General features: G+C 41.5%; 1 protein-coding gene and 1 long non-coding RNA gene across 7 annotated transcripts in view; one reads left to right on the top strand and one right to left on the bottom strand.

Annotated features, from left to right (window-relative positions):
* Window positions 1–25,633, top strand: part of dbn1 (drebrin 1) — a 116,384-nt gene that overhangs the window by 43,075 nt on the left and 47,676 nt on the right. The gene's annotated exons all lie outside the window — the stretch shown is intronic.
* On the bottom strand, window positions 1,844–22,610 carry LOC146700829 (uncharacterized). Its single transcript, XR_014922625.1, has 4 exons — window positions 22,485–22,610; window positions 12,114–12,200; window positions 6,619–6,820; window positions 1,844–1,958 (listed from the first exon to the last, which is right to left on the bottom strand). It is a non-coding gene; the product is annotated as an uncharacterized LOC146700829 (long non-coding RNA).

Raw genomic sequence — 25,633 nt, 5'->3', positions numbered from 1 at the left:
TTCATACAAGCGTGAAAATGTTTTGGCACTGCTCGTGAGTCTGCATCGATCAGCTGCACAGTAGCTCAGTTGATGCTTAATTAGTTTTTGTGCTTTTGTTCGGCTGTGAAAAACAAGGCAGGAAACAGCTGGGTGGAAGACCTGCTCGTGTTTTCGTCTTCCTGTTCGCTGTGCAGAGGAAGACGTCTTGGTCTGCAGCTCCTCACAGTCGGGGATTAGCTTTCCCCGACTGTTTGCTTCCAATAAATCAGCCCCTGACGCTCGATGCCTCACGGATATTTGAGCGTGATAGCGGCTCCTTTGTTACAGAAGCCTCTGTAGTCTTTAATCTTTTAAGTTCTAGACACTGAGATGACTTTTGTGAGCACATTCAGAGGCTCTTTGACATACTGGGAACCAACAAGGAACCAGAAACAGAGCGAGGACTGATGATATCCTTTTAAATATTCTTTCCTTCACGCTTCACACATCCTTCTCAGACCATCTGGGTGCTGGCGGGGCACAGCTAACCCTGCTGCCGCTCTCTCCTTATGCCTGACAACAGTACACAGCCATTAAAGTCTCAGCCGTGAGCTGACATCAGAGACAAATACTCTGCAGAGCTGCACAGCATTTAAGCAAACTGCAGCACGGCCATGCATGCTCAGCCACAGCTGTCGGGTTACCATCATAATTTTACAGTTGCTGTTAATTCATCTGTTAGGACCATTTCTGCCTGGAGTCCCCCACACTCTGTGGTTGTCCCTGTAAAAAGTTTGACTAATTGTTCCCTGTGAATGGGAATTTTATGTGTCATTCAGTCTGAGTTGTGCATTCTTTAACTTTTTATTTACAATGAAGTCAATGCGATATTTGTGCACTTTACCATCTGTCACACTATAACTTTTTTAAAGCTCTCTTGGATCTTTAGGAGTTCCAGTTCACTTTTTGTCTGAGGATTTTGCATCTATAGCAAAAATGCCAGAAGCTGCAGTTCCTCTAGTGGCCACTAAAGGCTATCTTCAAAAGTGAGTCAGTGCTTTTGAAAAAAGAGCGGCAAACAGATTAGCTTAAGGCAAGGCAAGGCAAGGCAAGGCAAGGCAAGTTTATTTGTATAGCACAATTCAACAACAAGGTGATTCAAAGTGCTTTACAGAGACATTAGAAACAAGAACAAATAAAAAGCATGATTTAAAATTGATTAAAACAAGCAAATAACCTAACTAACTAATTAACAAACAAACAAACAAACAAACAAAACAGTATATAAAATCAAAACAGATAAAATCAGAACAGTAGATAAAATCAGTAGTTAAATGTAAGTTTTGAAATTTAAGCTTAAAGTGTGGATTTGGTGCTTTATTCAAATGCAGCTGAGAACAGGTGGGTCTTCAACCTGGATTTAAATAAACTGAGTGTTTCAGCTGATCTGAGGCTTTCTGGGAGTTTGTTCCAGATATAAGGAGCATAAAAGCTGAATGCAGCTTCTCCGTGTCTGGTTCTGACTCTGGGAACTGATAAAAGACCGGATCCAGATGACCTGAGGGATCTGGATGGTTCATACTGGGTCAGGAGGTCATTGATGTATTTTGGTCCTAAACCATTCAGAGCTTTATAGGCCAGCATCAGAACTAAACACTAAACTAAGCTAAACTAAGCTAAACACTTATAGCTTCATATTAGCCTTTACATTACATTTGAATAGTGTCCTTTATATCCTGTTTTAAACGTCATTGTGTTGTAAAATACAGAATAACTAGAAATAATTTTACAGTAACTGCATAAAAAATAAATTTATTTTTATGCCATTTGAATGAATGTGGATAAACTCTGGCTTCAGTCGTCTGTCTGTATTTAGAGCAAACTCTGGGTCAGTTTTCCTCCACCGTGTGTGGTCAGTGGGTCCCTCAGCTGTCAGCGTGTCACTTCCTCCGCTGCAGCGGCGATGACAAGTGACGCTCACGCTCTGTCCAGTAGGCCTGTTTCTCGACATAAAGCAGACGGAAGTGTGAGCAGGACTGCGAGTGCTCTGACTCAGGGCTTCAGTGAACTGCAGCCATCATTCAGTGCCGTTCATTCGCTTTAGCATCGCCAGAATCTGATCCCAAAACTGTTGTTTTGGCTGTTTCACCAGCCAAATGGACTTTACTTAACAAAATGTTAAGTACTACCTAATATTAGCTAACATTACATAAAATACCAACTAGCTGGCTAACCTTAGCTTGCTATTTTACTAATGCTACATCTGTCTAAATGCTACGTAAAGCTACATCTGTGGATCTATTTTTGTCCTAATGTGGCGGTTGTGTTACAGTCGGTGTTGTGGTGGTCAGTTTGTGATGCCATTTCTAAGCTAATGTTAGCCAATGTTGCTCACTGTTGCTGTTGAGAGAACGTAAGCGTCACATGGTTTGGATCACCAGGGAAAATTCTACCTGAACTCTTCACATTTTGACTAAACAGGCATTTTGTCAAACGTGCTCACTTACTGTCCTAGGAAAAAAAGAAAAAGATAGCTGCTGATCTCACGTCTGTGCAGAAACCAGTTATAAGTTTTCAGTTTAAATGACGGTTGTCAGTATTTCTCTGCAAAAGCAGCAGGTTCATTAGCAAACTAGTTATGTGTAAAGAAATGACTCGAATCACCAGAATCTGTTCATTAAGGAGATTTATTTAAAGATGATTCTGTGTAACAATTTATTTTCCCCATAATCCCCGAGCTGCTGTCACTTTGGCAAACTTACCAAACTCTAGTCACAGTTTTGAAAATTGTAAAACTTTTCTTGCGGAATTTTTCTAAATTTTATTGGTTTTAAATGATACTCAGTATTACTTTCCCCTTAAATTTCCTGGGCCTGATTCTGAGCGCTCTAACAGAAAATTATTCTGGTCAGTAATGAGATTAATTTATTTAACTAATTTACTCTGGAGAGGTGAAATGCGGGTTTAACGTTCAAACCAAGCTGCTTCGTTTCTCTGTCCGTGTCATTTAAGGTGGCTCGGTCTTCTCTGCTTGTTGGCACACTAACTCCCACTCTGCAGAGAAGGATTATGCTTATATTTTTTCACTTTGGCAAAGCGTGGGGCTGGAGAAATACTATTATGTAAAATATGAAGCTTACTCTGCACTCTGGTACAGTTTGTGCCTGATTTCCTGACACTGCATGATGAGGTATCTGCAGCATTTTAAAGGTCACTCCAGGCATTTTTCTACATCTCTGCTCGCTGGGTGTTTTACTTCACTGGCAAGTAGGATATCATGAATTTCTTCAACTTTAACTCTCATTCCAGAAATTCTGTTCTTCTAGATGAAAAACAAGGACATCCTGGATGGTTTTTAGGACGGTGCAGCTGGATGTGCGGGTGTTGGATATCAGGCAGAGACGACTAAAATAGACCGAAAGTATTGACTCTAAAATCTGATACCATTAGCTGCTCTGCAGGGATGAGAACAAAGAGGCTTTATTTGAGCTTTTGCAGAGACAGAAGGATGATGGATGCCGTTAATGAAGTGAAATAAAGTTTCCCAGTAATGCATCGCTAACTTTAACCCCCAAAAAGTGTTCAGAACAACATTAAAGAGAAACTAATATGACAGGATCTCTGTAAGAAAAAGTTCATTTAGCTTTTGTGACTAAATGTTATGGAAATCTGGCTGTAGCTAAAATTAGGTTTTGGACATTAGCATTAGCATTTTAGTCGCTGCCATGTTGGTTTTTTGGAGGCGGGTGTAACCATGGAGACAGCTTAACAGTCAGTTTTTCTCATGAAGGTTTCTGAGTTTGATTTTCTAAATATTAGCAAAAGTTGCTTCAGTTCTTCCTTTTATTATGATGTTTAGCAGGAATGCAGCGCCAAGCTTCAGGTTTTGGCCTCGTGATGATTTTCAGCGAGGTTGAGATAAAGTTATTAGAAAAAGGAGGAAGGGGTGGAGTTATCAGCAAAAGCTAGCAGGCTTGGTTAGCAAGCTGCATGTGTAACCTGTTTGGGATCAGTCTGCAGGCCGATGGTGGTGATGTGATGTTTTTAAGAAATGGTTTAGTCTCCGATCTCCTCCAAACAAATATTCTGTTGTAAAGTAAGCTTCAGCTTAGCATTGGTCGCTCAGTGGATCTTGTTTTGTTGTTGTTTATTCACTGTTTATTTACATAATTAAAAGTAATGATGATAATTACTTTAGTAACTGTTTCACTCGACGTCCTGAACTCAGGCTGGTGTTTTACTGTATGCAGGTACTTTAGAAAATGTGGTGTAATACTGTAGCATAACATTTACATTTATTGTATTCATAGACTTTACTGCTTTACAGCAGTTTTAATAGTATTATGATGCACAGGCTGTAAGCTTTACAGTAAAATACTGTTATTTTCTCAACATAGTTATTATGAATACATGCTTAGTATGTATTGACACGTGCTGTTATAGGGTTTTCAATAAAAACTCAATGTGTAAATAATAAAAACAAAATTTGAAGCACATTTCTATTAATCAACTGTACAGAATTAAATATTAATATTATGTGAGTGTGTTGTAGGTGATTTTCTTCATAAATACATACGTTTGTTGTTCGTTTGGAAATAAGGGTTGAAATCCATCTTTTTTCTAAATTTCCTGTTAGAATAATTTAAAGCAGCATCTTCACTTGGCTTCATGTCCTTAAGTTAAACTTTATTGTGTCGTGCACTCACACCTTCGCTGAGAGATGGTTTCTCTCATACATGAAGAGAGTTGCTTTCTACCAAACCCCACCTTTATAATTTAACAGTGTTTATAGACTTCCAGTTTTCCACTCGGCAGCACACCGGCTGCTGGGATTTGATTACAGGACCATCACTGAAGCTGCTTTGGGTGGAAAAACATCCAAATGAGTGTTTTTCAGGACCAGCTGAATATTTTCATCACGGTGGCATTTTCCACATAATTTTCCCCAACATTATACAAACGCTACTAACTTTACCCTCTGAATCCCTCCTGCTCGGCTCCTTTAATAACCTCCCGTTTTACAGTAAAACACCTCCCGCCTGAGCCCTAATTTCTCTTATTTCTCTCCGTTCTGCACCTACACCTCTTCACACCCACGTAAGCACTCAGATATCATGGGAACAGTCGTCACAGCTAACTGCAGCTTCTGCTGAAATCTTTTCATCTGCTGGAAAAATCATAACTGTACTCTCAGTGTCTCAGTAAAAAGCTCAAATATAAATGTAAATTATAGAAAAGGTGAAGGACCAGCAGCAGCCGCTGTCACAGATGTATGTAGCAGTGAGGCTATAGATATCCACCGCAGGCCAAAAATAACCCAACAGGACGGCACCTGTAATTGAAAACGGATGAGGTGGAACGGAGCAGAAAAGGGTTTTTTCGTGTTATCTTCTTTTGTGTCTGCCCTTTTTCCTCCTCTCAGAGAGGAGGAGGGACAAAGACAGAGGAGGAGGCAGACAAAGGCAGGATGTGAAAACGACATCTTAAAAGCTGAAAACGCTTTTAGATGTCATAAAGTTTTTTTGTTTTTCCTTGATAATTTTACTGAAAAATACTCAAATTACTTCCTGTAACATTACTGTGTTAAATCTGACGTGGCTGAAGGAGCTGAGGTAGAATAAGGGTGAGGAGGTGAGGGTCGATGGAGGGGTCGGTGGGAAGCTCTTTTATTTTGCCTCATTCCAGCACAGTGTTGGTTATTCTTACACATGCGGTGTTATAAGCACTAGCATCTTCCAGTAGCTGAATCTAATCTGGAGGTTACTAATAAAATGCATTCTTACCAATTTCCTGCTAGCAGCATGTGGAGCTGTACTCCAAGGCCACTGATATGCATTAGCCTAGCGTGTTGTGGTGTGTTGGCTGCGTTCTTGTATTTTTATGTACTGACTAAATCGATGCCAAGCTCCAAGTTTTTATAGGCCATAAATCTTTGTAAAGTTGGGTTGTTGTAACTTTAAACTGTGGGTTTGGTTTTTGTTTTTTTTGATGAAATTACACCATTTGCATGAAAACACTTTGTCCATTTTCACGTCGTCACTGTGCTCGTTTTTGACAAACACAGTGACGTCCTCGGATAACATTTGCTTTGAAAACTGGTGTTTTTAATCACAGCGCGCTGGAAGCTCCAAACTCGGTGGTTGAGTCACGTTATCTGTAACGTCGGTGATTTTTCTTTTTAAAGAACGTGTTCATCACGAGGCTGACGGAGACTTTAAAGTGCAGTTATTGGATTAACTAATGGAGTTCTCTGATAACTGCATGTTCCAGTAATGTTTGAGTCACTTAGTTGGTGGACGTCTGTCTGTTGGTTAGCGTGATGCCATATTTGATTATCAGCTCAGAGATGGTGACGTTAATACGTTTCTTTATGGGTGGTTTGCAGTAAAGCTTTTATAACACTGTTAAATGTTTCAGACCCCTGAGCTTTTCTCACAATAAGCTCATATAATCGAGCTCTGGACTTCAACAATACCTTGACAAAAGAAACCATGTATTCAAATGTAAAGTGCACGCAGGGCCAGTATCTGTGAGCGATGATGGATTCGTCACATTATCCTGATATGAGACCCTCTCATCAGTGAACCTGTGTGTTGTGTTGTGTGCTGCACTGCGTATTAAGGTGCAGGAGGTGCGTATTCTCACCTCTGTTCTCACCTGGACATATGAAGCCGAGCAGAGCGGTAAACAGTGCACAGCTCCAATAAAACCCTCCGAACAGGTCTGACGTGACAGGCAACATCAGACCGCAGGAGGCTGCCACACTTCAGTTTATTTCTGTCAGACTCCCGCTGACAAACCGAAGGTGCAAAACCAGGTTATAACAGTCTGCTGTGTTAATGAGACGTACTGGAAGCATCTGCAATAATAGAAGTTATCATATTATATTATGCATGGAAAATTACCAGATATTAAGACTAAAATAGCAAAAAGCATACAGAGGAACAACGAGGACATGCAGCAATATTGTACTAGTATAATTTTATATATTTAAATTTTTGAGGTAGTTCAGTCATGTTTTCTGATTTATGTAAAATCCCACTTTAGGGGAAAAGGTCTCGCTCTATGTCGGGTGGAGTTGCTTCAGTGGAAGCAGGCGGTGCAGAACGTCGGTCCATTAATCTAATTATCAGCGTGGAATCACAGATTGGAGGGATTAGCAGACAGGAGCTCTCTGTTAAAGCAGCTGATGTGAAGACGTCTGGTAATCCCACTCATCCGGCGGCTCATTACTTTTATAAGTTGGCGTTTCGCTTCCAGTCCGCAGAAATAATCCTCGTGTTTTTAACGAGTGAGATGAGGTTGTCAGTGGTACAAATCAGCCGTGAAACCCGGTGCCTTGCTCACAGGCACTTTGGCTGATTCTGTTTGAAGGGCAAATGCTGTGTCACCCCTCTGCTCTTTAATGTAGCTCCATCTCCAGCCTTTTATTTGATGCTGTAATGGCTCCAGTTTCCCCCTCAGGGATTAATAACCGCTCTATTCAGCGAATCACCATCGATCGGATCTGAGAGGGCTGGAGGTCGAGAGAGGAAGATGGGGGGGGGGAGTGAGAGGAATACGACATGTAGAGGTTAAATGTTCCATTTTACTGTAATACTAACATCACAAAAGACTGTCTGGATGCAGTAAATGAGAAAGCTCAGCTCTAAATCCTTTAATACCCACAGGCAGCCGAACCCACAGGGGAAACGGGCATTTACTGGGAACTATATTCAGGATGATGAATCCCTGTTTCACTCAGTGAGCCCTCTGGTAGTCAAACTGTAGTAACCTACCAAAAGTATTTGATTCAGTCCACTAAACGATTGTATACCTACCTTTCTGATGTAATTCTGACTGTAGGTTTCCAAATACTGCAGGTGTTCCTCAGGGCTCTGTTCTCAGTCCTCTTTTATTCAATATTAAGCACAAACAATGTAAACAAAACATAACGTTGCTCAAATCTCACTCCAAATGTGTAAAATAGTGTTCAGTTGATAATCAAACATGCTGTGTTGATTTGAAGTTTTTGTGTGTTAGCGCTTGTGTTTATGTGCTTTTCATCTTTGTGAGCTTCTTGGATGTTTGTGCGTTGATCTTTCTTTTATAAGGTTGTGGTTTTGGCTTTAATCTCAGTTTAGATGCTTTTACATCTCCAGTTTTCTTTTATTGTTTTTTTAAATGGCGTTAAAGACTATTAAAATTAGCCTGTGTGCCTAAATGTGAAAACCTTTACATGATAGCCCAGCCGCAAATGTAAAATCCTGTGCACTGTCCCACTTTTAAAGTAAGCCACCTTAAATGCTGCTGAAATTATATCGATCCATACAAGCAGCAAAAATAAATACAATGTTCCAAAAGCTGCAGTTCCTTTATATCCACAAGAGGCGAATGCAAAAAAACATCAGTCCAGCAGACACGAAACTGTACAGCAGAAATAAATGTTTACATGGTAAAAGGAGCAGCTTGCTTTTCTTAGTTTCCTTTTTAACCAAATGCTTAAAGTTTGAAGTAATAGTGCTCTAGTAGCTGTAGCTCTCTGATACACCTCACTGTGGTTAACTGGAGTCCCTGAACTGGACCTGTGAACAGTGTTTTGTGCTTTTAATGCACAAACACCAACCAAGAAGTCTGTGCTTTAGTTTTGGTGAGGTAAGTTAAAGGATTTGGACGTTACACCAGGACAGCTCATCACTTGCTAACCAAGCTAACTAGCTAGCTGTAGTTGACAGCTTAGTAGTGCAGCCTAAAGAACCAACATGTTACCACCCAAAACCTGAAATCTAAGGCTCCAATGAGCTTGTGATGGCCATCTTTTATATACAGTCTGGAGCTGCAGGGTTTCTGCTGCCCTACTTCTCTCTGTGCTCTGACCCTGCAGCCACGCTGAGAAGATGATGAGCACATGTTGGAGTTTAAGCAGCAGTGCGAGCATCATCAAAGACGTTTTTTTTTTTAAAGATCTGGTAGATGTCTGAGGCCTGCGGCACAGCGATAAGGAAGGCTCGGTATCATCACGCTCGGCTGCTGTCAGAGTTTGGGTCGGCCTGGTTTTGATTTGCTTTGTTGGTTTTTCCTGCTGTTTCCTTTTTCTCGTCTCTGTCTGCTCGACTACAGCGAATATAAAACACACTGAAGCCGCTTCCATTACAGCTGCCAGCGTATAGTGCGGCGTCTCGCTCCGATTTCACGCCTTTCATACATATAGAAATGTGTCACCGTGACTCAATCACACGCAACACGAGATAAGCTGGGAACGCACACACACACACACACACACACGCATGCACACGTTGTGTTGCATGTTAGAGCAGGCAGCAGCACTAATGATGTGTGCAGATCACGGGCCAATCAGGTCGCAGCTCTGTCACATTTATTCTCACACACTGCATTATGTCATAAAACTCAGTGGATCAATAACAGACTGATTGTTTTTAATCAGACGTGTCTCTAAAATCACATTATTTCTTTTCTATCTCCATTTTTATTAGTTCAGTTGATTAGACTGTATCCTGCACGCTGTAAAAAGCTTCATCTGGTCCAAATTACAGCACCAATGAGTTGATGGGACCTATAAGATGAGACCACATTACCCCAGATTTGGTAAAAACGTTGTTTTCTCTTTGAAAACTATAATAATGATGTTAGTCGGTCTCACGGGCCTCGGCAGTCGTGCCACTGATCATAACCTGGATAATATGAAGCATTAAGAACATATTTTTATCACTTATTAGACCAAATCCTCGGTGAAATGAAGCTCTTGTCCTGACAGTAACAGGTCAGTGCAATCGCATCAGCGCAGCTGGAAACACGTCTGGGAACCAAACAGCAGAACGATTGTGAGAGTGAACGAGGGAACTATTTTCAGCCTCTGGACAAACCCTCCGAACACAAGAAAGTATGCACTGCTTTCTCTCTGCTGGTTCCTCAGCTGAAGGTCCTGTGATGAACTCTGACACATGCCATGATGCTTTAGATTCTGCAACTTCAATGTTTTTAAGCCCCAAAAATTTCAAGGAAAATTATTGAAAAAGCACCAAACTCCAACTCGCCCTCGTTCACTTCAAAGGCCTGAAATGTGGAAAACATCCAGAGTGAATGCAAACTTTGCACGACTTCATCAGATGTGCTAAATCTGCTGTACAGAAACATCACCGAACATCTTCCCAACTTTCTGTTTCCGCTCCTCTAACCGGTCGCAGCGGATGACCCCGCTCCCCGAGACGGATTCTGCCGGGAGTTTTTCCTTCCCACTGTTGCCAAGCGCTTGCTCATAGAGGGTCGTCTGACAGTTTGGGTTTTACGTTACAGCATAAAGCACATTGTTGTGGTTTGGCTCTATATAAATGAACTGTCAGTCGACTGCATAGCAGCACATTTAACTGCTGAATGTCTTGTGTAAAGCAATATGTAAGAACTCGGAGAACGTTTCAGATTCATACACAGAGCTGAATTTTCCTGCCACAACTGGAATATGAAGACCTGAAAACTCCCGCTGTCTGTCAGCGAGCGGCCGACTCGGCCCAGATGTCGGAAAAATATCAGACGTCTGTGTTAATGATGCTTTTATATGACGCGAATGGGACTCGAGTAGTTTTCTGCCTTTTTTTTTCTTTCTTTTTTTAACCATTTACGATAAATTATGTCACATTAGGTGACGTTAAAGTTGATGGGAAGTTTGTCGTCAGAGGCTCAGCACCTCCTGATGTATCTGTGGTATACATGAGGACGAGCTGCGGCATTTCCTGACTGGCTTCAGACGGCTTTTCTGCGACGTCACTGCAGCTACGTTTCCATGTTCTTTCTGTGCTAACTTTTATTTTAAATTCCTCCCACCATCCAAATATTAGCTGGCGTTAGCATGCACGGATGTTAATAGATTGGCGACACATCCCAGGTATGCCATACACTGTAGGCTAAGATAGCTAATAGCTGTTGCTCCCCCTTTCTGTCAAAGATGCCTCATTTTAAATAACTCTACAGTGAGCAACTTTTTATGAAGAGGAAATTTACCTGGAGGCCAAAACAGGGTCTGAATCAGGCTGTAAACATGTTTATTTCTGCTTCAAACATGGCGGTGTACGGGGAATGACTCGCTGCTGGAGCCTCTAGTGGGAGTTAGAGGAACTGCAGTTTTTAGTACTTTTTCTTTTCCCCTGCATTTTGCAGCTCTTCAGGTTCCTGCTTGGTATCAAAAAGTCAACACCACCTCGCAGAGGTCCAAGAAACATCTGAAGAGTTGTCCAGGAAGAACTATGTAGTCTATACATAACTGCATAACTGTAACACTACAGGTAATAGCTAGGTCGCTAATGCATCGTGGCCGTGTTTTCTCTTTAACAGCGGCTCGCTCGTGTCGGGGTTTGACCTGCTGCCATGAATGCTAAATAGGACAGTGACAGTCGGGCGGAGCGGTGGCTTCAATATTTGATTATGAGAGGACTGAAGAGGCTGCGAGGACTTCCTTTACTCCATTAACTATTGTGGAAGGAAGAACTGGAGCAGCTGTCAGTTTAATGACCAGCTGAGCCTGCTCTGTCAGTCTGTGCTGTGTACAGCTGTCCTGCTGCTGTGGTCAGTAACACTGAGCAGGAATAGAGTACACGATGCAGACAAGCTGCAGTTACAGACGTGGAGGCAGCAAACGCACTGTCCTCTGTGAGGAACCGAGATCTGCCTGCAGGGAAACGGCATGCTGGGACCCCGTGTGGCGCCCTGGCGTGGAGCGCAGCCACGCCGTCTGATGACAGCTTCTGGTCCACAATAAGATAAAAATACTTATTTTTCCATTAGAAGATGATGATGATGATGATGCTGCGGGGCAGCGCTGAAGGGTGTAATCGGTATTGGTGCAGGGAAAACAAAGCTGGACTCCTCCTCCTCCTCCCGTCCCTCTCTCCTCGTATCTGTGTCTGCAGACGTGACGTCCCAGCAGGCCGAGCGCCGTCTGACTCATTCTTTGTGTGCCGGCTAAAAACATCTCGACACACTTTCTGGTTTTCCTGGTCACCAGCTCTGCTCCACTGTACTCTGCCCTGTGGAGGGAATAACGGGGCTTTCCTTCCTCTGCTGATGCTGATTTCTTTGTTTAATGTTTCTAACTGAGCGGCAGGCGGAGCAGCAAACGTACGTCTGTAACAGTCATCAGGCTGTGAGTGTGTCCGTGTCACCTTCAAGGCTGTGAATGTCAAACAGCAGGCTGATGACGAACGATGGGTCTGATCACAGGCAGTCGTCTGATTGGTCGCACTTTCCCTCTGTAGAAACACGACACCACACTGATTAGTATGTTAGTCGGGGTTCACCTGCCTGTAAAGCAACGTGACGCAGCTGTTGACAAATAAAACTGGGTCCTGGACACAGACTGTATATAAAAGATGGACACGGGCAGCGGGTTTGGAGTAAATTTCCCCAAAATGTTGATTTTAACTAATTAAAATGTAAATGTTTCATGTCAATTTGTTACATAATAAAAATGTAAATAGCTACACTGAGTGAAGTTGACTTTGCAGAGAGAGGCATTTTTTGAAAAATGTATTGATAGCAATGTTGAATATTATTACACAGGAAAAAACAACTACATGTAAAACTACACCGTGACGCCTCTGCCTTTTGTAAATAGTAACTGCGTGTAAAACCTGCAGACAGTCAGATTAACAGTATTTCGTCTCTATCTGCTATTCTGCAATTCATCTCATGTAAACAATAACGTGGCCACAGCGTGACGTGGAAAAAGGCGCATACCTTTGACGTTGCGTGACGAACTCTGTATTCCTCGTCCACACATAAACACAAAAAAGGAGTTTTAAAAAAATCTTCGTTTCGAAACGCCGTTTACGTGGACGAATTTTTAGTTAATTTTATTACTACCTGCAGATTACTTGTATTTGCTTAATTTTTTACTAAATGTTTGAGGTGTGCAATAAACCGCAATGGAGCAAAATATGGGCGTGTGTGGTTGGAGGATGTGTTAGTGTGTGCGGGGGGGGGGCGAACGTTTTTTTTTTTTTTTTGGGGGGGGGGGTTTGTAAAACAAAGGGGAGCCCAGCTAAAAAAGTTTGGGAACCACTGACTTAACTGGTATATATTCAGTTTAAAACAAAAATATTTATTTGAATAAATAAACCTTTAATTTTATATATTTTTGTTGCTTTTTTACTCAAAATCTGAATTTCATGTTTGAGGGTGAAGAAAAAGTAGTTCTGGAGCTGTGCTGATGTATGCAGACGACTACACACAGTTGTTTCTGCAGATGCATGTAGTCGTCTCCAACAGGCTCACTTCATGTTTGCAGCGTTGAATTTTGTCTCATAATCGCATGAAAACATTTGTTTAGTCAAACAACACATCTACAAGAAGGTTTCCCTGTTTCAGACTCTGCAGCTCGAGAGAGAAAGTTCGCTGTTCAGTTTAATGAATGTCATCAAAAATCCAGCTGTTTCTTCATTTCTTTAAAAAGTCTTAATCTGCTGAACTTTATCGACATCAGTGCCAAACGTGTGCTGCTGCTGTCCAGCTGTAGTTCTAGTCGCTCTGGTTTAGCTTCATTAAACCGTGTGATGGTTGGGACGTTATAATCAGGTTCAGCTTATTTTAAGTGCCACAGTAAGAAGTTAAGGTTTTGAGAAGAAGCGGGCTAATACAGGCCTGCAGTGCGTCTCTTGTGGTGGATGAAGAGGCAGAACAAAAGCCGATTTAAGACGGATATTGTAATTTTCGAGCAGTTCCTCCCACTCAGCAGGCCCCACTGCTGCTAAATGATCCACCCACATTAACTCTGGGAGTCGGTGCAGCTTATTTCCAGATTTCCTTTAGGAGCGAGCCAGTGTTGCTGCTGCTGCTGCAGCATTATTTCTGGAGAGCACAATATTGCTTCTTGGCTGCTCGACAAAGGAAAGTCAGAGTGAAACGAGTCGCTGTGATGACTGCTCCTCTCAGCGTAGCAGACTCTTCCTTTTACTGTCGCTGCTGTCAGGACGACTTAAAGATTTTTACAACCGTAATTTTCTCTGACTAAATCCTGGATGTTTAGTCTGAATCGCTCCACTGAGAATCAAACCCACAACCTTGGCAAGAAAGCTGTTTTTTCCTGTCTTATTACGGGTACAAAGTTAATCTACAGTCAGTTAATTCCACTGAAACGACTGCAGATGGCCGCCTCTGTTTTGGCCTCTTACTCTGTTACTGACAGGAAGTCGATTAGATGCTTTATTTAAAATGTTTCTAAAGATTGTAAAAGTCGTGGATGAACCAACAGAAGAATCAAACTGTGACTCAGTTTCTAATGAACAAGTCTTTTTGTTGGGATTTTAAAGCATATTGCTTTCATGACATTTCAAGTCTCAGCATTATTATTAGGTAGCAAACTGAAAACGTATGTTCACGAGTAGCGTTGCTCCATTGGAGAGGAGTCGGAAGGCTGGAACCAACAATTATCTTGACCATCACGACATCTAACATGTTTGAAACTGTTAACCGCTCTGATTTCCTTCAGCCTGTTTCAGCTGCTGCTGCCTCTGCAGCCTGCTTTGCAACCCACCGCCCACCAAACTTAAACATGAAGCACTGCAGATAAAGACAACAAGCTGCTTTTGGATAAAGTGTTCAAACTGATTATTCAGTGCATCAAATATCAGAATGTGTTACAAAAAATATTTTATTCTGTCTCCAAAACTGGAAATTATTCAATACAATCTAATACCGGTGGATTTTCAGTACTTTGTAATTTGAGGACTGACTCGGCGCAGTTTACAATCCCGTCAGTTAATGAGCTGTTAGTTTCATCTCTGTAGAGCTGGCTGGTTTCTGGGTACCTTCAGAAATAATGGTCGAAATGTGTGTTTGAGGTCAGTAGGACTCTGTCACAAACATTTTGTCTTTGGCTAATTACGAGGTTAATCCGGCCGTGTAGATAAGCTCTCATTATTACAAGAGTCACAATTAATAAGGTGGAAAATGGTAATTACAGGATAAGGAAGTCATACTTAGACGCGAAACTTGGTTATTTTTTCTGATGTTATTCCACAGACCAGAGTCCGTTCTCAGATTTAAGATGACTGGGAACTGTTCCTTCAACCTGTCAATGTCAAAAATCTCTGTTTAGCTCCATTAACTGGACTAATCCTCCTCTTCTCTCTTCTCTTCCATGTCTGCTCTGTTCCTGTCGTGCCGTTCATCCCTTCAGGTAAGAAACTTTTATTTATTTGCTAAAAAACACCAAAACGTCCACAAAAAGTGATCGAGAGGCCGGCCGTCCTTGTGTGTGTGTTTGGATGGAGCTGGGCCAAAATCTTATCGCTGACGATTACATCCGAGGCTCTTTGAAGTCCGTTGAATTCCAGTGAAAGCTGAGGGTGTGGAGTTATTTGGGAAAATGTTTGGACAGATTTCTGTAGGTCTTTTATCGCGTTCTGCTCGAGCTGCTGTCGTGTGATCGAGAAATGTTACGTAATGGAAATATTTTCAGGAAACATACCAGACCCAGGTGCTTTTCCTTTTTTCTGTTGGACTACGGGGGGTTAAATGTCATGTTCTGCTGCTGCTCAAATCTAATTTTCAGGTTATTATTATTATAGGTTGTGAACATTAATTAAGCTGTCATTCAAAGGTGTGTTTACCTGCCTACTCAACAAGCAGACAGTGATTACAGATCCGAATTTATTTAAAACTCTTAATAACATACCTTATTTTGTTTTCTTGCATCAGTGCTACTTGACAGGAGCTATTCTTCCCGGGGAATTATATAAAAAATAAACCTGTGGCACCACCAGTGGTAGTGAGCTCATAATGCAAATCCAAACCAGCATTACCAGCAAAACATGGCTGAAGGGCTTCAACAGTATGTGTGAAATAGGGCTGCCACAAACGATTATTTTGATAGTCGACTAGTCACCGATTATTTTTGCGATTAGTCGACTAATCAGATCATGCATCCATTGGACGTACAGCTTATTGCACCAGCAGCATCTGGTCTTATATAACTATCATTAGCTTACAGCTTGAAGTGTTTGTGCTAACTAAAAATAAAGACAAGATGGTAGTTTATTAATTTTTAATGAAATTTGCAGATTGTTTCGGTGAAGTTTAATAAACTCCTTGCTTTCTAAAATATAACAGGACACCGGAGTATATTCTCCAGCGTCTCACACTTCTGATGATCAGCTGTCTGCTTGACAGTTTTAGCTGTGCAAAAACTATAACTTTAATCTCAGCCAAACCGATTTACTCAGGAACAAATAAAATACTAAAGAAAGCCAAACAATAACATTTAAGTTATCTAAGTGACTTATATATCATGTTTAACCTGACTAGCAAAAGACCGCGGTGGGTTTGAAAACGATTTGCCGGGAGTCCGGTGTTCTCACGGCTCTAGTTAGCCTAGCCCCCGCCTAGCTAACGAGCTAGTGGGTAACAGACGTCTCCGAAAACGTCGGAGCGCTTTTGAAAATATGCGGTGTCTTGATAAACTGAGCAGATATTTGAGGTTTACACAGCTACATTCTCGCCTGAAAATATGTTAAACGTTTATTTTGTGACCCAGAAAGAATAATAAGAGTAAAGTTAAAACTAACTAGCTGCCGCCATTGTTGACAACTGCGCTGGGCTGCGCTATGAATTCTGGGACACAGCTTCTTCTTCTTCGGGGTTTAACGGCAGCTGGCATCCTTGTACATGCAGTGCTGCCATCTTCTGTTTCAGTCCGTTATTACACTCTTAAATCCTACTACTCATTCCTGCGTCCTTTGTGATCTTACAAAGCTTCAAACGATGCGTCGACTATTAAATTAGTCGTCGACGATTTTAATAGTCGACATAATCGTGACTAGTCGACTAATCGTGGCAGCCCTAGTGTGAAACTTATATGTGAAAGACAGAGTTTGTGGCAAATAAAGGCCTGACTTTTCATTCACAGAAACCCTGCAGGTTGTTGAGTTATAGGACAAAATGAACCATGAGAATGAAAAATAAAACACATGAAAAACTTTTTAACGTCCATCAAGTCAACTCTTCTACTGTTAGCGGTCGGATGCTAAACGGGCATTCAGAAACTGAACGACTTTCCAGCAAAGTCCTGCACTTTTATTTTGGCAGAGCTGCTTTAGTCCGGTGTTCCAGAGCAAAGATCCTCTGAAAGTGGTCGATGTTCATCTGACTTGCTCTTAACATTAGATCGTAGGTGTTAAGAAGTAGGCCTAATGTTAGCAACTAGCTACTAGCTAGCTAACTAATGGAGTCTTTTACTACAGTACTGCAGTCAGTTCGGCTTTTGTGGGGGTTGTAATGTTTGAGTTGAAACTATTTAACATACCCATTGATTTAGCTTCATGGCCCTTTTTGGAGGTGGCAGTTTGTTCTTAGTGAGAACTGTTTCTAATGTGGACGAATCAGCTGTTCTGTTCTTAGAAACTATTCTAACGTCTTATTTCTGACGCACTCGGCAGGTTTATTGCTGAGCTTCCAAGGAAGTATACAGTCGAGTTTAAAGCAGGTCGGAGTTGTTGACTCTAGACTGTTGGTGTGATTCAGCGCTATATAAATAAAACTGACTCGAAAGTTATAAGAGAAACATTAAGGGCAGTACTCTTGAATGTATAAGTGCATAAGTTCAAAAGCAAGATGCTAAAGATAAGTGGAAGGCAAAAAACTCTAGAAAGCAAAAGTCTAGAATGTTATCCGAGTTTAATCAACGATGAGATTCTAGAACTTTTATGAAGATGGAAAAGATTTCTAGACATTAGTAAAAGGCAAACTTGTAGAACATGGCCACAAATCAAAGCGTGTTAACTGATATCTGCAACAGTTTAACACTTTGAAATTTGGTTGTTACCATCACTGTATCTGACACTTGGTTGCTGGTGGACTTTCCAGACTCTAGTTATCTGGTGTAGATAACCCGTCTGTATAGTTTCAACCCCATCACATATCGGTCAGCAGTACCTTTGGCTACATAGATTATCACTTTAATCTCAATGGCTCAAAGATTCTAGATCTGATCTGTAAGTTGATTGGTTTAGCTCGGTCATTTATTTTGTCTGTATTTGCATAACTGATGTGAGTTCATTGAATTCATCGTGTAAGTCTCTGGTTGCTAGATGGTTATGGTAGTCATCTCTTGTGTATAGACCTCTTAGGATGTATGATCACAACATTGTCACAAAGGACGGCACTGTTGTAGTGAGGGTATAGGCCAGATAGATGGTCAGCAGCAGCACATAGTGTTGTCTCCAGATTGATCGCACAGTTGTGTCAACACAGCAGTTCAACTGAAAATGGAAACATACTTGTGAATAAATAATCGCTGGATTAGAAAGTATTAGCTTTACATAAGTGCAGCTAATGCTAGCTAATACATAGGGCTCTCAGGTTGTATTTCGTCACTGTTTAGCTTGTTCTTTCTTTTTATGCTGGTTGTGATGCGGTTTTTCAGTGAGCACTGCTGTTGCCTACTGAGCTGTATGAGTGAGTCAGTCGTGAGCCTTTGACTTTTTAATTTACAGTTTCTCTATCCTCTGTTTCCCTTTAGACTATTTTTGTGCTCGCCTTTGCTTTCTGTCGAATATCTCAGTTCAGTTTCATTTCCAGGCAGTGCTCCTGAACACCAAACTGGATGTTACTGGATAAATGCAGCACAGAGATATCATTCATTGCATCAAACCAGCTATATTTAAAAAATGACTGGCGTAGCTCACGTTTAGGCTGACTGCAGCTGGAAGGTTCACACGAGCTCTTAGATCTGTCCGGTTTGCTGCTGTTGCTCTTTTAGTGTTTGTGTTGCTCTGTGAGATTTCCTCGTTTGCACTCTAAGTGTGTGTTGCAGTGTCTTTAAGGACCCGTCCCTCCTGCAGTGCCGTGTTATTAAACTGCAGATCTGTTCACCAGTATCGACCAGAAGAAACACGTCCAGCTGTTTTCAGATTCTGTGCCTTTAGAAGCAAGAGTGTCTTTATTGCTGTGATGGGTCCAGTCTGCAGCCCTGCTGGGAGCACTGGAAAACAAGTTCATATAATAGATCAGATAGAAACAGTAAGAGGCTGAATGTCACTGTAAAGTATAGCTGCAGGCGTCTGACTCACGGAGAAGGGAATGGTGGGGGGGGCACCTAACTACATTTGTTTTACTTTTGATGACGTCGTGCACGTGCAAAATGTGAGCTGAGAAAAGGTCACGAGAAAACTTTAAATAGAGTAAGACAGTTTATATTTTTTCCAAGCAGCCAAACTGGAGAGGCTAAACTTTGACTTCCTTCCATCAGTTTATCACGTTTCCACCATCTAAGCAGGTCTGGGCCACAGACATGCCCACACCTTACTCTGTCGAGTTATGGGGAACGCCAAGGTGTTCCTGAACCAGCTGAGAGACATAATCTGTCCAGGATGGTGCCCAGGGGTCTCTCCCAAGAGGGACATGCCCAAAGCACCTCACCTAGAGGCATCCAGGACACGTCCTAATCAGAAATCCAAATATATCTTCGGTGGAGTCCCTCCACTGATTTCAGACTGAGAACCGTGGGCTCAGACTTGGAGGTGCTAATTGAAACTCAGCTGCAGGCTGCCCAGTGTGAGCTGAAGGTCATTGCTCCATGAAGACAACAGGAACACATCATCTGCAAAAAGCAGATGTCTTTTGCCTTCTTCTCGAGCTTCTGTTTTCCCAGATGGACAATATCTCATGTCAGAATTGTAGCCTACAGCTCAGCTTTTTGTCTGCTGGGCCCTTTAATAAATTGAAAGTTTCCAATTTATAGAAAGGCGAGGACACAGATGTCCTCTGCTGTTTGTGTGCTCTGAGCAGCAGCAGCAGTTTCAGGCATTTAAGCCGAGCCATAAACAAAGTAAAGTGAGTTAAAGGCAGGCCTGCATCGACAGGGCCAATCAATAACACTCTGCACTGAGCCGCGGACAGGGGCAGCTAATGTGGACATGAGACCAGGGATGTCATCTCTTTGTGCCGATTTCAGGAAGACGCATGAGAACAGACGGCGCTCCAGTCTGTCTCTCTAAACCTGTCAGCAGCTCTGAAACGCTGGATCCTGTTCGTGAACAACAGCTTCATCATCTCACCTGAACACCACCCCTGCTTCACCGCACACGGCCTTCAGTTTGAGAAACCTGTGCTCCAAACTAGTTGAACTTTTCTGTATGTGTCACTTAATTTGGAAGAACAGGCAGAGAGAGCGCCCCCTGGTGTCCATTACAGTGAACAGTGTGTTGGCTTTAGTTTTCAAACATGGGTTGTGTCCATCATTTATGCATTCTGGGATCAATAACAGTAAAAAATGCCATATTTCAGTTGAATCATGGGAAACGTAGTTTTTAAGCTTTCACTAAACTCTCTAATCACCTCAGATCATGCATCACTTACATATATAACATGCATTATACACAGGATACAACATGTAGGCAGATGTGCATGTGTGTAGTTAGGATGGAGGTTAATTGCTTAATTGTGGGCTAATATATTAGGCAAAAGTATTTTTCATGACATGGATAAATACCAAAAAACAGATTTATCAGTTTGTTATGATTGGTTGACTTCTGGAAGCCTACAAGGGAACAGTGTCCAAGTGCTTGAAAGCTAAATGCAGACAGGAAGTACCTGTAGCTTTAAAAACCTCAGGTGAGTCTATTTTGATAGTACGGCTGGGTCTGAACTGTATATCAGGAGGACTTGGACAGTAATGATCAGTAATGTCTGCAGCAAAACAACCGGGCAGCCTCCGAACTCTGAGAGGGGCCTTAGTGCTGATATAACAACAAGCCATTAGTGGTGGGAATATTCGGTCTCTTGTTCATCTGTTTTCCTTATAATAGATCCTTAAAATAGATCTTGGGGGTGAAGTTAATGCGCCTTCGGTTGGTGCTTGTTATCCAGAACACAGGATGACAAATAGCTCAACAAATGAAGGACTTAGAAAAGGGTGGCAGATAGACCAGAAGTGATTGAGGAGGCAGCAGAGTGCAGCATGTGGATAAACTCTCTACCTGTACAAAAGCTTTTAAGTCCAGCTCAAAGTAAAGGCTACGGGTGGTCTGCCTGCCTCTGTTGCCGTGCTGTCCGCCATGCTGCTGAGCAGAGGAAATGGAGTTCAACACCAGCGGCAGCTTTTAGAAAACATGACTGCACAAAAACAACTCCCAAACTCTTTTCATTCGGCCTGCGTCATACAAACTGGACTGCAGCTGAGTCTGGCTCAGAGAGAAAAGGTTCACACGGAGCCACAAAGTTCAGGCTCAATGTTTTCACACCTCTGCTGTTTAACTCTGCAAAAAGAAAACTGTTGGAGGGATGAAAAGAAAAGAAGGACAGACTCTGTGCTGCTCTTAGATCTTTAGCACTACTTGAGAAATTACATTAACGACAACAATAATATGGTTTTGTTTGTTTTCCCTGTGTGACGTTTAAGCAGAGTAAATTATGTTGCCTGAAATAATCTGCTGGAAAACAAAGTGTTCTTTAGGATGGATGAAGTGATGTTGTTTCCCTGCTGTGCTGTAAAATTACTATCTCAATGATTTCCAACCTGGGTTCAAGTACTTATCCCACTTCTGCATGCATATATTTAAACAACGAAAAACCTAAAAAACAAAAAAGAAATGAAAAGGTAGTGGATATATACAATTGGCTGAAATGGCTAGATTGAGGTAATAAAAACAGTAAAATCAATTAATCAAATCTATAGATAAGCCATTTATTTTAGTCTCCTTCAGTCAGGATAAAGTGAAATTATATCTAGTTTCTACATAAAATTCCTAACGTGTAGGTAGAAGTTATTAGCTAGCAGTTAAAGGTGTTAGCTAAAATCGATCAAAATAAGAATACTTAATTCATTCCAGATGAATTGATATTACTAAAAATTTTTTATTAATGTTATCAATTAACTAAATTGTAAAATATGTGGAAATGGATTCCTGTTTTATCCATATTTCTGTCTAGATACCTTTGTAAGCACAAAATTAGAAGTTATTAGCTAGAGTAGCGCATAGCCAGTGGAAAATATTAGCTAAAAGTATTTGTAGTGCTTGAAATGCTTAATAGTATAAAAAAATATTGAAATTCTGGATTCGTTTTCTTTAATCTAACAGTATAGTTAAACAGATTAAATTTTGGTTTAATTACCAATCTAAATTCTAAATATGTAATTATATATTTTTTTAGCTAACAGTTTGGCTAACCAATAAAATCTTAGCCTAAAAAGGCTAGCTGAGTAGCTACATTTTATAGTTAAAGAACTGTTAGCTAAAAATACAGCTAACAGCTGAAATTGTTAGCTAAAATATGGCTAACAGGTAAAATTATTAGCTAAAATTATGACTAATATTTGAAACTGTAAACAATATGACCAAAATAAACTTATAAATATGGATAAGTAGTTGCTGACAGTATAGATAAACAAATGAAGCTGTTAGCTTGCTAGCTAAAATTATCATTAACAAGTTTGAAATCATATGATGGTGCTGTTACAATAGTTGAAATTGTTGATAACTGTAGAAATAATCAAAAGTACTTAAGTGACATGCAGTAAATTAATAACGAAAAGTTACTTGAGTTAAGTTGATCTTGGTCTTATGTGCAGTTTTAAACTTCCCACTGTAAAAACGGGTGTTTCTCAGATGGCTTATATTCCTAATGAAGTTACAGATGTGCTCTTACTAGTGTGTCCATAGGCTTTTAGAGTTGTTGCCTAATATCAAAATAAAGGATAATTCGTGTACATCCAAAGACTCTGGATCTGGATAATTCACTTAAAGGGAAAATGGTTAGGAGAGAGATGAGCTAATATCTGTCTCACTAAATACTGTAATGCAGAATAAGCCGTTTTACAGGAACAGCAGGTGGTACAGTATCTGCCTGTAACTCTGTTTCTGATTCTGTCAGTATTGCAGAGAGAGACAGTGTTCAGGAAGCCTTCAAACACTAGAGGACTTGAAATATGCTCCAGTGAAGCACTATTTTTATCTTCCACTGATTTCCCTGCTGTCTTCCTTCCCTTCTTTGCTTCTCGTAAGCTTGCATGTCAGGCTAAATGTTGAAACAGGACTTCCATTCCCCACCTTCACCTGACGCTGCCAGGACGGTGTCAGGTGCTGACGTTTCTATTTCTATCCAGCATCATCCCAAACAAGAGGACGGTCCTGCTCCATCTGTCTTTCACATGTTTAGATGAAGGGTTATGGTTCTGTGTCACAGACCTGTTTCATTTGTATTTGATAAATTACCAAATTAATTTAGATGGTTTTTGACTTTTCTTTGATGGTTCTTCATTCTTTACAAAAATTCTTGGCACATCATTTTCCAGAATCACGATTTTGGTCCAAAGTTTGGGGGATGAACATCACTCGGTCAGGATTGGATCACAAATAGAAATAAACTAGATTATTCTCATGTATTGTTAGTTCATGTGTTCCCTGAATGATGTCATGAAGATATAATATTGTGAATATTGGAATCACCCTTTCAGTCCTTCAGGTTTCAGTAATGTTTCTTTAAATTCTTGAAATGCCAATATTTTTCTGCAGCTTTAAATAACGCCGCAGCATCGTCGAGGCCGTGCTGGTGTGTTTGTGAAAGCGGCTTTTCACAGCAAACCTATGTGATCCATTAAAATACGCCTGGATTGACCCCGAGGTTTAATCTCGTCACCACTGATTGCCTCGCATTCATCCTGAGCTACAAATAAAATTAATTCCCACAGATGACCTTTTCATGAGCAGCAGGGCTAAAAATGAATAAAACCTATCCAATCTATGTAAGTATGCGTAGACCAGGACCTCGACCATCCAAAGGTTCAATCTTCACCATTACTGGAAGAATTGACATTTTAAATGAGGTCTTTTATCCTTTGTCATTTCAACTAAGCAGACCAACACTGAGGGTCTAAACCTTTGCTGTTCTCTGCTGTGATAAAATAAGATGGCTTTAGCCTTTTTGGGTAGTTAAAAATAAAACTGGACCAGAACTAGTCGAGATTCTTACTTTGCTGATTGGTTCTGAAGTCATCCTGTTGCTGACTTCGTCAATAATATTTTTCCCAAAGTGTTTCCACTGATGTTCCAGCAGATATAATAAAAACAGGACTCTGGAGTCGGCTGTGCTGAAGCCACAGCTGGACCAAAACCCTCCCACAGTCGTAGATCGTGGCTCATTCGTAGCATCACTCATGATTCACAATTTCCAGGAAACCAGTTAAAATACCTGAATCCCAGATGGTTCCTGCACTGGGAGGATATCCAGCAACAGCAAATCCAGCCCAGGTCTGGACCCATCGCCTTTGTCCTGAATGTAGAATATCTCCTACACTGAGCGCGCTCAGAGACTACAAGTCCAAAATGTACTGGAGCTCTCAGTCACACCTCCAGGCGGGTGGCTGAGCCTCCAGCTGAGTTTAGTAATTGGAGGCTGGGTGAAGCAGGTGGCAGTGCCCCGTGTATTTGTCAGTGTATGTGTCAGAGCTCGCGTTCTCCAGCCTTTAATTACCGCTCTTCACCGTCTCCGTCACTTCAGGACAACAAGCCAGCGAGCTGACAGGCCGCCACGGCTCGCCCGGCCTTCCTGCCGCCTGAGCGAGCCGGGAGGGAAACGGGCGATTTCTGATTCGATAGCGATCGCTGTTGTCTGAGATGTTTCGAACACGCCGCTTGGACGCTTTCCTGTCAGAGCTAGAAACAAACCCTGTGGAGCTTGGAGCAGCTAACGGGGCCTCCGTCGAGCTGCAGAGGTGGCGTGCACCTGTCGTAAATCTTATTTGCATTTAACCACAGGTCACATTTTATACATAATTTAATCTGACACACACATTTTAGATCAGTTTCACTGTTTAATGTCACCTGTTATCCATGTTTATGTTTAGCTGTAGTTTTGCTGGTTTGTCCACACCAGTGTTAGCTGCTAACAGTAACCAGCAGCTTCAAGTATCTCTTTCTCTAACTTTGTTTATCAGCTGTCCCTGATGTTCCCGCCTCTAATCCTGTCCATCCTGGTCAGGACTCATGAAATCCCATTCCTGACGATCCACATTTCCAAAGATTTAATGCCGGATTCCTTTCCTGATGCAACCGTCTCCATTGGGACTAGGACTACTGCACTGGCTCTCGGCCTCCCTCATGGCTGCGTTTAACCGTTAACCTTTCTGCTCAAACTCATCTACTTTATGTCTGCTCAGTTCTTTAATTAACTGTAATAGCTCATCTTTCCATGCAGCCCCTGGTTAATACTGCAGAAGTATTAACCCCCTGTGGTCCACCTAAACTAGCTTTGATGTGCTGTGTAGAATAGTTTTGGCAGAGCTGCATTATAAAGCCTTAATCTCCGCAAAACTCCAAGCTGATGTTTTGAAGCTTAGCTACTGGCTGTATTGGGAATTTGGGAACATCAGGAGACGATTAGACCCTGTCCCGAAGTCGGGGGTTGAGGGAATATCGAGAACGAGCGTCGAGAATAAAAGAAAAAGGTGTTACAAGACATGTCAGCCATGTAAAACAAACACCCGTTCTCCTTCCACCTCCTCTGTTTTCCATATGTAGCTACCTCCCACACACACACACACACACACACACACACACACACACACACAGTCTTGCATGGCAGCTGTATTCATTTCCATGCAGGCACATGTGTAGGTTCATTTGTGAGCCACTCACACGAGAGCAGCGCGGCCTCGTGTGGTCCAGCTGCTGCTGGTTTATATTTAGAA

Source organism: Copadichromis virginalis, linkage group LG10, assembly GCF_057382275.1.
Source record: "Copadichromis virginalis isolate Kocher_CV1m ecotype Utaka linkage group LG10, C_Virginalis_male_GT1.1, whole genome shotgun sequence".
Taxonomy (NCBI): Eukaryota; Metazoa; Chordata; class Actinopteri; order Cichliformes; family Cichlidae; genus Copadichromis; species Copadichromis virginalis.
This window is presented reverse-complemented; position numbering and strand designations above follow the sequence as displayed.